Genomic DNA, 17,921 nt, shown 5'->3' with positions numbered 1-17,921 from the left:
CTGTAGCTGATTATGAAGGGGCCAGGTAGGTGAAGACACCTGTAGTAATAATGGACATAATTATATAATTCTATAAGAACACACCCAGAAAAGTCCTGTTCTGTTGAATTGTTCCTGATTCTGCTACAACACTAACTGTTGATCAGTTAATAATTTGTGATTCCATCTTCAGAGGAACTAAGTATTGACAAAACAAACATCTTGTAACACTGAATGTACATTCATATTGTCAGAGGGACGTCATACCCCAACTTAGAGCTACTCAGAGTAAATAGAGAATTACATGGAGCCAAAGTATTCCCTGCAAATGATATTTTTGTTTTTATATTATATTCTGTTGATTTTTTCTATCTTTTTTATATTGTTCCTTTTTTTTTCAAATCCTGATGATTCTACAAATATTAAAGTTTTAGTCATTTGTTTAGAGGTGAATTTTAATATCATAGGTATCTAGATAAAACTGGCTGGTTGAAGATAGTTTCCAGTTTCCATGAATGCAAATTAATAGATTCAATTAAGGGAACAAGCTTGAAAGCCAGATGTTGCTGTACCCCAAGGATAGGCCCCAGCTAGTTGAGAATCAGTGAGAATAAATTACCTTTAGATAGCTCATAAACAGGAGCTTCTTAAATTTGGCTTCAGTATACACTCCACATAATAAATAAATGACAAGGAAAGTAAAACAGAACCACAGCAATGACTGCAATCTGTACAGTAGAAAAGACCCTCCAGGAGATAATACATGTGTGTACAAGTTGTACATTTTACAGATTTGAGGGTTACCATTCGCACTATAGTTCATATAAATCATGCCCCCTAGAACTGTGCAGTATACAACTTGTGCAACCAATAGCAACAAACTCAAAACATTCTGATGCTGCTATAGAATAGCAAATATATGATGAAGGAGTACAAAGTACATCTGAAGTTATAAGGTGTATAAATTGGATTCATATAAAAGAAAAATATCTCTAAATTGCTCTTCATTAGTACTAAAACTTTTGCTTGGTAAAAGACTCTGTGAAAAGAACAAAAAGACAATCTATGGACTTGGAGAAAATATTCCCAAATCATGTATCCAGGAAAGGTCTTGTGTCCAGAATATCATATGTTGAAGTGCGCAAAACGATGCTCCACAACACTAGGCTTCAGGGAAACACATTAAAACTGCCCTGAGATACTGCTATACACATAGTGAAAATGTTTTTTTTCAATCTTTACTTATTTTTGAGGGATAAAGAGAGACAGAATGTGAGCAGGGAGGGGCAGAGAGAGAGGAGATACAGAATCCAAAGCAGGCTCCAGGTTCCGAGTTGTCAGCATAGAGCCAAACATGGGACTTGAACTCACAAACCGTGAGATCATGACCTGAGCTGAGGTCAGCTACTCAATCTACTGAGCCAACCAGGAGCCCATGAAATATATATATATTTTTAAAGACAATACCTAATACTTGCATGTGACCCATAAATCTGACTCCTAGACATTTGCTCTAGAGAAGTGAAAACTTATGTTTATAAAACAAAAACAAAAAAAAAAAAAAACATGCACACAAATGTTTACAGCAACTCTAATCATAACTGACAAAAATGGAAAAACACAAATTTCCTTCAGGAAATGAATGGTTAAACAAACGCTGGTATATCCGTACAGGGAAACACTAAGAAACAGATGTATTGTAAAGGCATGATGTTGAATGAAAGAAACCAGTCTCATACAGTTACCTACAATAAGGATCCATTTATATGCTATTAAAGTTGGAGATAGATGGTTGCCAGGCCTCAGGGGTGGAGTGAGAGTGATTCAACATGAGGGAATTCTGGGAGCTGAAGGAATTGTTCTCTTTCTGTCTAATTTTTTTGGGGGGGAGACAGAGAGTGAGAGTGGGGGAGGCACAGAAAAAGAGGTAGAGAGGGATAATCCCAAGTAGGCTCCGGGAAGTTCGTGAGCAGGGGCTCAAACTCAAGAACAGTGAGATCATGACCTTAGCCGAAATCAAGAGTGGGATGCTTAAGTGACTAAGCCACCTATGTGTCACAGGAACAGAACTCTTCTGTATTATCACTGGGGTGACATTTACATGAGTATATACAATCTTTAAAACTCAAAGCACCATGCACCAAAAGAGTTATTTTATATAATGTTAAGTACACAACAAAAATCATTTTCAAAAAAATACCACATCTGTCCTCTTGTCTCCATTTCCTGCGTCCACACTAATTCCTGTCATGTTCACCTCTCCTGGTCAACTGCAATGATTCCTTACCTGATTTTTTCCCAATTACAATCTTCACTCTGTCTTTCTAATAAACTTATGAAATATTACTCCTGAATAAAGTGTTATAAGGAAAAAAAATACGCCAGATGTAAATAGCTGCACCTTCCTTAGATCATGCATGTACACCACTCCCTATGGTATTTGTAACACGAAGACCCAATGTGCAAATACAATAAGCAGCCAAGGGGAGCCTAAGTGGCTCAGTTAGTTGAGTGACCTAATCTTAGTTTCAGTTTAGGTCATGATTTCGCCATTTGTGGTTTCAAGCCCCAGGTCACACTCTGCACAGAGCCTGCTTGGAATTTTCTCTTCCCCCTCTCTCATCCCCTCCCCTTCCTCACACACGCTGCAAATCAACCTCCCACCCACCCAATCACGCAACCAACCAACCAACCATCCAACCAACGAACAAACATTAAAATCAAAATAAGCAGCCCAAATCATAAGGGTTTGTAGTACGTTACACATTTATCCCATAGTTCAAATAAAAGCAGAGAAAACTTGACTATCATGCTGGAATTATTTTTTTTTCTCTTACACCCAACTCATTTTGCTCACTTGTGGTTCATTTCTGTGTCTCCTCCTCTAAATGCAGTGCCCACTTCCTCTGGCAGTCCTAGTTGATGTGAATTTCTAACTGCTTCAACTCAGTACCTTCTTCATTCTGTTGCCTTTGTCATGAAGACCTGGAACAAAAATCCGTGAAAGAATGAACACCCCAGGCCTGGCATGCCACTACTAACACCTGGCAAACAGCAACAACGTCCCAGAGACAGCAACTAGCAAACAATCCGTTGTCTATTTAGGAAACATGAGCGAGAAGATGGAAGAAATAGAACTTCCCAAAGGGAGCCTGAAAAAGAAACCAAAAACAAAATCCACTGGCGTTAAAAAGTGAAAACAGGTAAAACCAAGGTTTATCTCAATGTTATTGCAGGTGTTACTGGATAGACTAGATGAACCTGAAGCAAATGATTTCTAAACAACAAAAATAACAACAACAACAACAAAAACAAAAACAGCAACAACAACAAAACAGTCTTCTAAAATATGCATTGGTGTAATTTAGCAGATAATCAGAGCTGCAGAAACTAGCTTTATGTGGGAATAATCAGAATACCATAGCTACTCAGAGGAGTCACGCTTATTGCGAATAACTGATGCTCAGGTGGTGTGATCACTGTATCACACAAAAACAAGTAAGTGTCTTAAAAAGGAGGAGGGAACCCAAGCAAGGCGGCAGATGCCAGAACAAATGGGGTGAATCAAGGGCTCAGTGAAACGGAAGACTTAATCACAAAGTGAACAATTTGCCTGAAAATGCTGCATTCAGCCCAGCACACAGGCCTCCAGGCTCCCTGGCAGGAGTCCTGGGAATATCAGGGGCAAAGCAATGAACTTACAGCTACCAATCACTTCCCTGTGGCAAGCACGGTTACCTGATAAAGCATCTCAATTGACCCTGTGTACAGAAGAAGGAATTGAGGCTGAAGGAGATGTGATAATTGCTCAAGGTCACAGAACTAAGAAAGTTATGGAAATGGCCGTTACCCCAAGCACTCTGACTCCTTAGTGCATTACATGCTGTCTCAAGTATGCAAAACTCGGCTTCAGTAACCCTTTTACCATCTTTTTAAGTAAATTTGTTTTCAAAAAGTTTTGATTGTTATTTTCATTTTTATTTGTTTCCTTATGTCTTTTAATTTCTTCTCTGTCTGTTTGATTGATTCATTCTTTAGTAAGATGTTTTTTAACCTGTATGCTTTTAGACGTTTAGCAGACTTTTTCCTGTAGTTTATTTCAAGTTCTAACCATTGTGATCTGAAAGTGTGCATGGTGTCATCTCAATTCTGTTCTATTTATTGAAGGCTTTTAGTGACCCAGTATGTGGTCTCTCTTGGAGAATGTTCCATGTGCACTCCAGAAGAAAGTATGCTCTGCTGCTTTGGGATGTAGAGTTCTAAAATACCTGTCACATCCTTCTGGTCCAATGTATCATTCAGGACCATTGTTTCTTTCCTGATTCTGTCTAGATTTTCTGTCCATTGTTGTAAGTTGAATATTAAAGCCCCCTGCCATTACCACATTCTTATCAATGAGATTGTTAATGTTTGTGATTAAATGTTTTAAATCTTTGTGTGCTTCCTAATTCACTGCATAGTCATTATAATTGTTAGCTCCTCCTGATGGACAGACACTGTAGTTATTTAATAATGCCCTTAAACATCTCTTGCTACAAACTTTAATTTAAGGTCAAGTTTTTCTGATATTAGTATGGCTAATACAGCTTCCTCTTGACTCCCAGTAGCATGAAAGGTAGTTCTCCATCCCCCCACTTTCAATAGTAAGGTGTCCTCAGGTCTGAAAGGAGTCTCTTGTAAGACAGCAAATAGATGGGTCTTGTTTTGTATTATCCATTCTGATACCCTATGTCTTTTGGTTGGAGCATTTATTCCACTTCCATGCAGTGTTATTATGGAGAGCTATGGTTCCGAGGCAGTGTGATGTCTGTACTTTTCATGATTGTACTGGTGTCTGTGGCGATTTGTGATACTTGCGACATTTCCCTCATAGAATCCCTCTTAGGATCTCTTGCAGGGATGGTTTAGCGGTGATGAATTCCTTCAGTTTTGGTTTGTTTGGGAATACCTTTACCTCTCCTTCGATTCTGAATGGCAGGCTGGCTGGATAAAGGATTCTTGGTTGCATATTTTTCCTATTCATCGCATTGAAGATTCCCCTATTCCTTTATGGCTTGTCTGATTTCAGTAGATGGGTGTGCTCCTATCCCCATATTTCTACCTTTGTACGTTAATGTCCATTCATCCTTGGCTGCTTTCAGAATTCTCTCTTCATGCTTGTATTTTGCCAGTTTCACTATTATGTGTTGTGCAGAAGATCAACTCAAGTTACATCTGAAGGGAGTTCTCTGTGCCCGTTTGGTTTCAAGGCCGGTTTCCTTCCCCAGATTGTGGAAGTTCTCAGCTATGATTTGTTCAAGATCAACTTTACACCACTTTTTGCTCTCTTCTGGAAATCCTGTGCTATGGATATTGTTCCATTTGATTGCATCACTTAGTTCTCTTATTCTCCCCTCTCGATCCTCAATTTTTTCTCTATCTTTTTCTCACCTCCTTTTCCCCATATTTTTATCTTCTAATTCATTTATTCTCCCCTCTGTCTCTTCAATCCGCGCTGTGGCTGCCTCCATTTTAAATTGCACCTCATTTATACCATTTGAATTCATCATGACTACTTTTTATTTCCTTGATCTCTGCAATAATGGATTCCATGCTGTCTTCTATGCCTTTGCCAATCCCAATGATTCATCTTTTGACTATTATGCTAAATTCTGATATGTAGCTTATATCTGTTTTGATCAAGTCGTTAGCTGTCCACTTCTTCCCGGAACTTCTTTTGAGGGGATTGCTTCTGTTTCATTATTTTGGCTAGTTTTCTCTCTCTTATGAGGTTTACAAGCTTGTTATTTGCTCTGCACCTGCAAGAATTGCTATATGAAATGGGGGTCACGCCCTTTGCAGGTTCTAGCCCTGCAGGTAGTGTTTCTTGGAGAGTGGTACTGGCTCTCTGTTGTTGTGGCATTGGCTCTTTGAGTTCTCTACTCGTCATGATGTTTTTGACCCTCCACAAGGTGTGCTTTTATTTGTCCCTTGAGGTAGCCCTGGAAAGGAAAACAAACAAACCAACACACAGGAAACAGAGACATGGAAGGAAACGTGCAACTAAAAGAAACAAATGGACACACACACGCTCACACACACAGAAAAACAGTCTGAAATAAAAAACGAAATAAAACAAACAAACCAGAAACACCAGCTACAAGTAAAGAACACGGTAGAGGTGTTGCTGTTGGAAGAACACATATAAAGAGGGAAATGACAGGAGTGGGGAAAAGGAAAAAAAAAAAAAAAAAAAAAAAAAAAATATATATATATATATATATATATATATATATATATATATATATATTGACCAGACTGGGAGGCTAAATGGCTTAATGCAGAGAGAGAGAGAAAGGAAAATAAGGAAGGAGGTGTGGGAACAAAAGGAAGATAAGTTTACCCAGGCAGAGAAACTAGATGGCTTGATTATTCCAGAGAGAGAGAAAGGAAAGTATAGAAATATAGGTAGGAAATGTATCAAGGGAATGGATTATAGGTGTCTGCTTAAGCAAACCAATAAGCAGAGTTATCAACCTAAAAGAGGGAAGAGATCGGAAGGGAGAGTATGTCTAAATAACAAGAGTTGTCCCGGAATTAATCCAGTCTATGCAGCATCACTGGTCTGGATGATGGACCTGCCTGGTTCCACAGCGCCTACCCTGCTCCATCAGATAAGCAGGTACCCAGCACAGAGGGGCGTGGTTTGGGGTAGGCTGGTCCCACCTCCGCTATGGACCCTCGGACTGATCCCTGAGGCCCCGCCTTGGTGCTAGTGGTGGTGGTGATGGTGGTGGGGAAATGGTGATGTCCAGCCTCTTCCCCATGACCTGGTGTACTCCGTTCCAGTTGTCCTCATTGTGCCCAGGGCACACGCAGGGTGGTCCTTCTTGCTCCGCTGACTCCTTTGGCATAGCGCTTGTCTAGGATTCGCAGACCCGTTCCGTGTGCTCTGGCACTGGGGAAGTGCCTCTCTGTGCTGCTACAAATGTCTTCCTGGCTATCTTTGTGCTGCTGTGCTTCAGGGAGCCCCGCCTTTTCCTGCCGTGGACTGCGCTGCTGAACTCACTGCTGAGCTTGGGCATGGTGGATGCAGGCAGGCATTGTTTTGTCCCACAGCGACGCCCCCAGGGAGGGGGCCACTTTCTCCTACTGCAGACTGCGCCCTAGACCCAGCCACTGATCCGGAGGGTGGTGGATGCAGGCAGGCTTTGTTCTATTGCACAGCCCTCCAGGGAGGGGCTACTGTCTCCTTCTGTGGACTGTGCCCCTGATCTACCCCTGAAACCAATGCTGGCTCCTCTCCTCCCCAAGTGCACAAACATGGAGCCTAGCCCCAGATCCAAGAAAGCCCCACAGTTAGAGATAAGATCCCTTTCAGTCCCAGTCCGAGGTTCTCCTCTTATCCACATACAGCCCTACACTCCCGGAGCCACTCTTTCTCTTACTTTTGTCTCTCCGCAGAAGGGGATCTCTTCCCTCCATTCCTACTTGGCCCAATTTATGTACCCCAGTTCACAATCAGCCACCTGTCATTTCTCAAGTTGTCTCATTTCCTTCAGGAGTATTCAGTGTGTTTTCCTCGCAGACTTTTGGGGTTCAAAATACTTTGGCTTCAGCACTTTGTTTGAGAGACATGGGATGTACAGATCCCCCTACTTCTCCACCATGTTGACCCCTCTGCCCCAGAAAGATTTATTTATAAATTGATGGACATCAAATTCTAGATCTTATTTTCTTATTAATGTTATTAGGATTAAACTCAGTACATACTTTTAGTTTTAAGAGAAATTCCCTGTGATATGAATACTTTGAAAATGAATTGAAGAGGCAATCCGAATAAATATCACATTCCCTTACTGGGACTTCTCTCTCCATCTTTCTCTCTCTCTCTCTCTCTCTCTCTCTTTCTTTCTCACTCTCCTTCTCTTTGACACACACACACACACACACACACACACACACACACACACACACACACACACACGCACACACACACACTTCCCCCAGACTCTCAGGAATCTCTCTAAGGTGATGATGCTACATTCGGGCCACCATTGTTCCGTGATGATATTGCAGTTGGTATATGATGCAAAGAAAGTAAACAAGGAAACGAGGTAACTTAGTATACATTATAACGTGTCAACAAGAAGACAAAGAAAACTCTTGGTTTTTACTTCATTGGCAATTACTAATAGATATGAAAGTTACAGTACCTCCTAGGAGGCAAGGTTCTTGCCAACAGAAATACAACGCTAATACAGGAGCACCTTCCAACAGTTCATCTGAGAGGATACTGAATGGCATGAGTATTTAATGTGATTTGGTAAGGCAGAACTGGTTTCTCCATGACTCACAAGTATTAAATTCTAGAATTCCTATGAGTTTTCTTGATGCATTGATAAGCAAAGGAAAGCTAGGAGGGGATTGGGTGGAGCCACATGCCCTAGAAATATGACAGCTAATTTTTGACTTAAGAAGAAAACGAATGACCTCCAAAAGACATGGACAATTCTACCTCACAGATGTGCTGTGAGCTTGAAATGCTCACACATGTGATGCATCTTGAAGGTGGTAAGTGGTAAAAATATTGGTATTATTATATTAATGTCTGCTACCCTTTTCTCCAAAATTTTGTAGTAGGTCGTAAAGAAATTGGCAGCTCTGCCATTCCATGCAGCCTGCTGCAGATGACGTTGCTGCCTTAATGGGACACAGCCTACAGCCTCTTTGTGAGTAAAACTCTCTTTGTTCATGCCACTGGTGGCAGCCTTTCGGTGACAGCTGAACACGTCCCTAACCGATACTACTTGCCCTTACTCAATGCCATTCAAATACAATTTCATGTTTTGTTAGCACAGATAACATCAATAATGTCACTCTTATTGAAGGTGAAATTATTACCAACCTCACTCAGCAGATGACGTTGGGGAAAAATGCTAGAAAAGTGTCCTAAATGAAGAAGGGTCATGGAGAATATTGGTGTTCTCTCTCATAAGCATACCCTCGCAGAGTAAACTGTGGGGCACAGGGTTCTCTCTGTTACAACATAACTTGAAGTTTAGGAGTGTTTTTCCTTATAAAGGTTTGAAAACGTCCATGTGAGAGAAGGGTTTACTTAATCCCAGAGAGTAAAATGAAAGAAGGCTTTGGACCCACAAACTCCTACAATAAGTAAGTAGGCCAAGACAACCATAAGGCTGTAGACACAGGCTACCTTTCATGAGAAGGGAAGAATGACTTGGAGGTTGAAAGCCAGAACCCCAGAGGAGCTAGAGCCATGGAAAATCATTCCCAGGCCTTAAGACCCAATGAAAGGACTGCCTACCTGGGCCAGCTGAACTTCAGAATTGTTATGGACCAGTGACTCATGATAACCTCCTTCCTTTCTTTACATATATGTATATATGTATATATATTTGTATATGTGTATATATATGTATATATACATACACATGTGTATACATACACATATACATATATACACATATATATATACATACACATTTTACATAACTTATTTCAGTAGATGGAAGAATCTCAACATTAACATTTCTATGAATACCTTTCAAAGTAAGAGAAGTTCAGTTTTGAGTCCCCTAGAATATTTATTCAAATTTGTTTGAGAGCAATACTGTCCCATCTTGTTCTGAACACTGCTTTCCTTTTGGGCTCTGGATATGTCCCGCATGTTATAAATTTCAGTGTAAGGTGCCATTGCCAAGACAAGGGAGTGCTGACGATAAGTCATTGTTCTTGCAAACTCTGGAGCCAGGCTCAGTTTTGATCTTCTTACCACCAGATAAATTCCATCTAGGGAAATTATTTTATTGTTAATTTCAGCTACTGTAACTTTGACTTGCTCCCCAACCTAGAATATGTTGTTATTCCTTCTGCAGGTGGGAGTGGAATCAGAGCTGAGTCACAGGCATTAGACCCAAATCTAAAGATGAGTGTGTCCATGCTTCAACTGTGAGGCTATCTTTTCCCTATGGTAGCAACGTTCTGCTATTTCAAATCTAACTACTGCACTTACTGGTCTCCTTTAACACAAGAAGTACAAAACTCACACATATTGCTTCAGATTTAGTTTTGTACATGTAAACTCACATGGATTTAAAGCAAACATTACCGAGCTTACCCAAAATGAAAATTTCATGTTGACATTTGGCAAGTTTGTGATCGGTAACTCTTATTATTTGTATAAATTCTCAGATAGTTTAATATACATAACAATATGTTTTAAATATATTTCAGAACAAAGGACAAAAGACCCCAAATATCTAAGGAAGTCTAGAAAAGTCTAGAAAACCTCCAACAGTGAAAACTTCCTAATAAATCAACTTAACCTCACCTCCTGCTGTCTCTTTCTTCAGCTAAACCCACTCATACATTACCTTCTCATCATTTGTCTTTTGGCTTTCTCAGACCACACTCTATTTTCAGGATGTTAAACTCGCAAGTACCTCTCAGCATATATATTTATTTTCAGCCCACATGCCTCCAATTAATAGCATTTATGAAGCATTTTCTATGCGTTCACCCATTAACATCCTTTTTTAATCCTCTCAGTAGTCCAATAGTTTATTTTACTAACCACATGTGGTTTTTCAGGAAGCTAAAGCACAGAGCATTTCTGTAACTTACGTACAGTTCTAACGGTTTCAAGTGGTCAATCTTTCATCCCACCGCAGGCAATTTGATCCACAGTTAGTATGCTGCTGCCTCCAAATATGGATAGGAACTCAGACACAAAGACAAATCCAGGGCACATAATACTATGAATCCTGCCCTTGTTAGCACTGTACCTCTACCCGCTAGGCTGTAATGAAAATTCTGGCTTTACTTTATTCTCTAGGACAGCCTTTACTGCTGCTACTCTTATGCAGCACATTATGTTCTTTTATAATATAAACATACGTGAGTGTTAGTCTTTCCATCACTACTAGAAGGGGGTTAGAGTCAGGACTCAAAATGAACTTTGATGCAGTTTTAAAGTGTTTATTGTGGCAAACTGGGTAATGGTTTGGACTCTGACATGAAGCATTGTCTCCGAGATTCACTAGATCATCAGTCTTTATATTGACATACTGTTGACTCCCAAAATAGCATAAAAACCATATCTCCAGGCTTCCAGGGTGTTGCCGTTAACAAAAGAAATAAAAATTTCTCACATTGCTTTGCGATTCACATGCAAACATAAGATTCCATTTCAAAACTTTCCAACATCATTAGAAGAGCCAGACACTGCACATTCTCTAACACGTATTTACAGTTAATACATTAAAAAGAAAAGTACAACCAGATTGTAAATCTTAATCATATGTGCACATTAAACTGTCCCAGAACACAATTCAGTTCCATGACAAACAACTGAGTTCTAATTCCCATAAGACATGACAATCTACCAAAAATATTTTAAACACACCAATAAAGCAAATTTCATATATGTATGTGTGTGTGTGTGTGTGTATATATATATATATATATACATATATATATGTATATATATATATATATATATACATATATATATATATACATATATATATATATATATATATATATATCTCCACTATATAATATATATACCCTCTAAATGATATAAATATTATATATATAAATTATATATGCACTAAAAACACTGATTTTAAGAGCTCCATGGCAATCCTTGGAACACCAAAAAACTATGAGTTCAAAATTGCTAAGATTTCTTTGTATCTAAATATGTTTCATGCATTTTTATTCAACAGTGTTCGGAACACTAGTACTATTGTTTGCACACAGCAAATTAATATGTGTAAGCCACCGGTTTAAATTATACTGGATCAATTGTGTACTCAAACTTGGACAAAACACACAGCACAACAGTGACAGTAAACAACAATGAAGCTTGCTCTCCACAATTCTAACATTACTGGTTCTGTAAGGAAAATTTAGTTGCTGGGTGACAAGTAGAAGGGGGATAAAAATGACATCAGGAAATCAAAAGCTTATTTGAGGTGCCAGTCACCACATATAGGCACTCAAGCATAGCAAGGTCATAAACTTTCTCCTTCTTATGTCATATGAGATATAAAGGTACGAGAATGAATAAAGACTATGGGACTTATTTCAAAAACCTGTACAACCTAAGCGCAGACTCGTTTTAGAAGACAGTAAATGAATGCCTCACCAGAAAAGCCACCGTGTCAAGTTCCTTTTCACGGTCTGCCCAAAAGGATACATAAAATACTTTCATCTTCCTACTAAATTTTGCTAAAAATTTAGCAAAAACAATTTTTTTTTAAATATCCTGTTTTTTAAACTAGAAATGGCAATATTTTTTAAGGGACCAGCTAAACAACATATTGAATTTAGGATGGACATTCAGATCCAAACCGAAATCAGATAGCCCAGATAACCCAAAGCATGAATGCAAGTTCAAGTGCAATAAAGTAACAAGGTATAGCAGGGAAACACTAAGATTCTCAGTTAAGTTCAAATAACTGCATGGTGTCAATGGTTGTGTTTCAAAGCTGTGCTGAGCAAAGTTATCCTCCCAGCTACATCTAATTTCAAAACCCTCTGGGAAGCTACCTCGATAAGCTATATGTTGAAATTACATTCTAATATGGTCATTGGATTCATTTTTAATTACTATACAATTATATACAATAGGGAAGTTGTACAAATATGTATCTTTTCCTCAGGGGCTAATTAGCTAAAACAGTTACTTTGGGAAGGGTGGGGGAGAAAAACCTCTGTATTTCAAATACCATTGGCCATGGAAGCTAGTAACGAAAATTTATATAAGCTTCCTATGAAACGAGTATAATTTAACCCTCTGCATCTTTTAAATAATTATTCACTTTTATTTACTTATGTGTCAGTATTTGTAACAACACATTACCACTGAGTAGTGAAAACAAGAATATGAGGCTTACTGAAAACTGTATATTAGGAAGCTATGCCATTTGAACTCTACAAGCTCAAGAGTCAAAATCACAACTCTCGGGGCGCCTTGGTGGCTCAGTCGGTTAAGCGTCCGACTTCGGCTCAGGTCATGATCTCACGGTCCGTGGGTTCGAGCCCCGCGTCGGGCTCTGTGCTGACAGCTCGGAGCCTGGAGCCTGCTTCAGATTCTGTGTCTCCCTCTCTCTCTGACCCTCCCCCATTCATGCTCTGTCTCTCTCTCTCTCAAAAATAAATAAACATTAAAAGAAAATTAAAAAAAAAAATCACAACTCTCATTATTCCCCTAAAAAGCTGCCAAGCAGGGAGAAACCGTAATATGGAAGATTTAATAGGTCATGTTTCAGCCTGGGATGGATGGTTCTATTGCAAAATACTTAAACTTGAAAGAATAGTGGTACAAAATCACTCCTTGGCCCTTCCGATATCGCAGTAAAATCTGGCTGCGGCACCACTGACTAAACACCATTAAGTCTTGCTGCCACCAATAACTGAGGTCACTTGGATAATCAAGAATTCCATGCTGGCCACAGGACATAAACACTATCATAAAAGTGAAAAGTACTCTGTGTGGCTCTCCTGTTTGATCCCTGTGGTCTTTGATTGTCAAACAAAAGACCAATACCTGCTAACATAACTGTGCATGGACATAAGATAATAAAGGAGAGTCCTGGAGCAAAACTGTTAACCAACTGCCATGATATTTATAAGAGTGATGCATGGTAATGTGGATATTTCCTGTTATCCAACAACAACGACAAAAACAAGTGAGGAAAATCTCTTTTGCCCAAAGATAACCTCCACCAGTTATTTGGTGCCCAAAAAAATGTACCACCGCTCTAGATCAGTAATACTTCAGAGAATTCCAACGGCTATTATGTATGCAGGTTTAGTCACCACGCTTACCCCTACTCATTGACACTATGTGACTTCCATTTTAAAATAAATTATCCTGGAAAGATTCCCAGATCAGTATGTGAGATTGGTACAAGGCCAAGTCATTTCCCAGTGGATTCCATCCATGTCCATAACCAGCACCAGTTTTTTATTTATTTATTTATTTATTTATTTATTTATTTATTTATTTATTTATTTATTTATTATTTTTTTGAAATTCACTCATTGGTTTTTAATAGAAACCGTGAGGTTTCTCAATGCATTTTCAATTTTACCCACTTATAAAGAATTTCCCAAGTTAATTTTACTAAACAAAACCTTCCGAGTGTCTACCATTTCCTTTAGGAGTTCAGTAAACATCAACATTACATTTCAGTATAAAATCTTTAGAAACGTCTTAAGAATGTGTACACAGTTGAACTTTGAATCTTTTGGTTTGTAATCACCGAGCCCATGACATTCAAAGCCATACAAATCCTTACATTATTAACAGTGATACGCTTGAATTTCTTAGACAGTATCCTTGGTCAAAGCGTTGGAATCCAGTTAAAACTCAGAAAGGTGTGGGATTGAGAATACCCACTATTGCAATTGGTGTTGAGAATACCAACTATTGCAACAACTTTCCACACATATTCGATCTTTCGTCCAGAAAGAGTGGCAGTCAAAAAAGGAAAGAAAGAAAGAAAATGAGGCGGGAGGAGCCAGAGGTGGGAGAACAGCAAGGAAATTCTAGCTTTATTACACAAGCATGGAACCAAATTCCTTTGGAGGGGGTGGGGGTGGAATGGCTTCTTCTGACGACTTCAGACCAATGAGGGAACAAGAGAGCACATGGATCTGCCCCTACAGTCCTGGAGACATCTCAATCTGGGGTTAGGAAGAAAGGGGACCTCCCTGGCGGTCCAGGGGTCTCCTCCCTCCGCAGACCCGGTGCTGGGAGGCAGCAGAGGGGCACAGCTGCCGCGGAGTCCCAGCAGGCGGCGCCGCATCCCGGGGGCGCGGGCCGGGACCATCTGGTGCTTCTTCGACCATAAAGTGTACTAGGGGACGCGGTCCCGGCTGTCCCTGGTTCATCCCTCCAGGCACAACCCGTCCCGGGGCTGAGAGGTCGCGCGGCGGTGGCCCGCATCTCACGCCCAGGCACTGGGAAGCGGCGGAGTCTCACCACGGGTTCCAGGTTCACTCCCAGGACTTGGCGCGCCTGGCGCCGCGCTTCTGCCAGGCTGCTCTCGACCCACACGTCGTCCACTCCGCGAATGGTGGGGCAGGTGGTCAGCGTCGGGGTGGCCGTCCTCCCACTCTCCTTCAGGGTGCGGCCCCCAGAGGAGGGCCCGGGGGCCATGGGCTTGCGGTGGCTGCTGTCTTCGCGGGAGGGCGGCGGCGGGGGCGGCATCTTCCTCTGGCCGACCGCCACCGTCCGGGCTCCGTGGCGCCTCCGCCTGGCAGCTGGCCGGCCCGTCTGGAGGCAGGCCTCCGGGGGCTGCTGCCTCCGCGTGTACACCATCTTCTCCTCAGGCGCCTCCAGGGCGGCCCCTCCTGCAGCGCTAGAGGCTCCTTCCCCTGCTGCCAGGGCCAGGGCCTCCTGGGGCCAGCGCCCCCAGCTTCTTCTTGCTGCTCAGGATGTGAGGCCACTAGGGGCCGCCCGCGCTTGCCAGGTCTCGCGGCCGCCGCAGGGCCCTGATGAATTTTCTACCGTGAAGCCAAATCAGGAGGCAGGCTGTGAGAGTTACATCGCAGTTGCTAGGAGACCAGGCGCTTTGTGAGGTCACAATGTCTGCATATCTTATCACGGTGGGCTGCCCAAAGCTGCCTTAGGTTTGGCTGTGTTTAAGACTATGCCCTTGAGAAAGACCTGCACGTAATCTTACCTGAGAAGGCCCATAATTCTTCACACGAGTTCAAGAGGGTTGTCCTAGAGGTGAATGCACGGGTGCTTCAGCCTCCATTAATTCCATCTAACATGAAATGACACTTAGCGGTGGACAGTACACACAACTTGCAATCAAACACGACTCTAAGAGGGTTTTAGCTAATTAAATGCCTTGTCATGCAACGCACTGAAAGCCAAATTGAAATAACTACTCTACCCTTTCAAAGAATACCGATATACTGTGCCTTGCTTAGGGTTCCATACCTGTGTTGGTACAGCTCACAGTTCACGAAGCTGTTCTTCACAGCAGCAGCAAACAGTTTGCCTAGTTAGTATCCATGCTCACTTTCATGCAGCTTAGGGAAGACCGAGTCATCGTGTGCTTAAGAGCAAAGCGTCAACGAATTCTGTGTGAGTGGCCAGTAGGACATTCAGTGCCACTAAAACCTATTCACTACCTACCAATTCATGATATTTCAGGTAAGTCATACACAAAGTAGTAAGAGACCGTATGGGATTCCAAGGGTAGAAAACGTGTTACACCGTCCGTGTAAGTGCTTTTGAAACCAACCAGCATAGTCCATCCATCATCACCACATACACAATTCATTCACAAAATACTACAAAGACCACCTACCATGATCAACTGAAATCCACTTCCTCATGAAAGGATGACTCCAAACTATGTGAATCACTAAGAGTGATAAGTCATGGTAACAATCAGAAGAGAAACTTGCCAAGGTCAACGTGATACATGTGACAGGCCTCTGTCTTTATTCAACTCCTTTTCTTAAACACACAAAACTTTCATCTATGCAGCTTAAGCTACTACTACCTCACGCTCATAAAGTGCTGAAAATGGAAAGCAATCTCATATACAGTAAGAGCAACCCCTGGATTTCCTTTTTCATTCAATGCAATTTATTTTCAAATTGGTTTCCACGCAACACCCAGGTTTCATCCGAACAGGTGCCCTCCTCAATGCCCGTCACCCACTTTCCCCTCTCCCCAACCCCACGTCAACCCTCGGTCTGTTATCAGTATTGAAGAGTCTCATGGTTTGCCTCCCTCCCTCTCTATAACTTTTTCCCCCCATCGCCTCCCCCATGGTCTTCCGCTGAGTTTCTCAGGATCCACACATGGATGAAAACATATGGTATCGGTCTTTCTCTGCCTGACTTATTTCACGTAGCATAATACCCACCCCCCCCCCCAGTTCCATCCACGTTGCCACAAATGGCCAGATTTCATTCTTATTGCCAAGTAGTATTCCTTTGTATATACATAAACCACAACTTCTTTATTCTCTTGTCAGTTGATGGACAGCTAGGCTCTTTCCATAGTTTGGCTGTTGTTGAAAGTAGTGCTATAAACATTGGGGTACATGTGCCCCTATGTCTCAGCACTCCTCTACCCCTTGGGTAAATTCCTAGCAGTGCTGTTGCTGGGTCTTAGGGTAGATCTATTTTTAATGATTTGAGGAACCTCCACACTGTTTTCCACAGCGGCTGCACCAGGTTGCATTCCCACCAACAGTGCAAGAGGGTTCCTGTTTCTCCACATCCTCACCAGCATCTATAGTCTTCTAATTTGCTCACATCAGCCACTCTGACTGGCATGAGGTGGTATCTCAGTGCGGTTTTGATTTGGATTTCCCTGAAGGGGAGTGCTGTTGAGCATCTTTTCATGTGTCTCTTGACAATCTGGATGTCTTTTTTAGAACAGTGTCTGTTCAAGTCTTCTGCCTGTTTCTTCACTGGATTATTTGTTTCCCGGGTGTGGAGTTGGTGAGTTCTTTTTAAAGGTTTTGGATACTAGCCAATTATCCAGTATGACTTTTGCACACATCTTTTCCCATTCGGTCAGTTGCCTTTTAGTTTTGTTGATTGTTTCCTTCACTGTGGAGAAGATTTTCATTTTGATGAGGTCCCGATAGTTCATTTTTGCTTTTAGTTCCATTGCCTTCGGAGATGTGTCAAATAAGAACTTGCTGACGCTGAGGTCAGAGACGATTTTTCCTGCTTTCTCCTCAAGTGTTTGATGGTTTCCTGTCTCACATTCACATCCTTCATCCATTGTGAGTTTATTTTTGAGAGTGGTGTAAGAAAGTGGTCTAGTTTCATTCTTCTGCATGTTGCTGTCCACTTCTCTCAGCACCATTTGTTAAAGAGACTGTGTTTTTTTCCATTGGATATTCTTTCCTGCTCTGTCAAAGATTAGTTGGCCATACGTATGTGGG

The sequence above is a fragment of the Panthera onca genome, chromosome Y (assembly GCF_046562875.1).
Source record: "Panthera onca isolate mPanOnc1 chromosome Y, mPanOnc1 haplotype 2, whole genome shotgun sequence".
NCBI classification, from domain to species: domain Eukaryota; kingdom Metazoa; phylum Chordata; class Mammalia; order Carnivora; family Felidae; genus Panthera; species Panthera onca.
Note: the sequence above shows the minus strand (reverse complement) of the source record.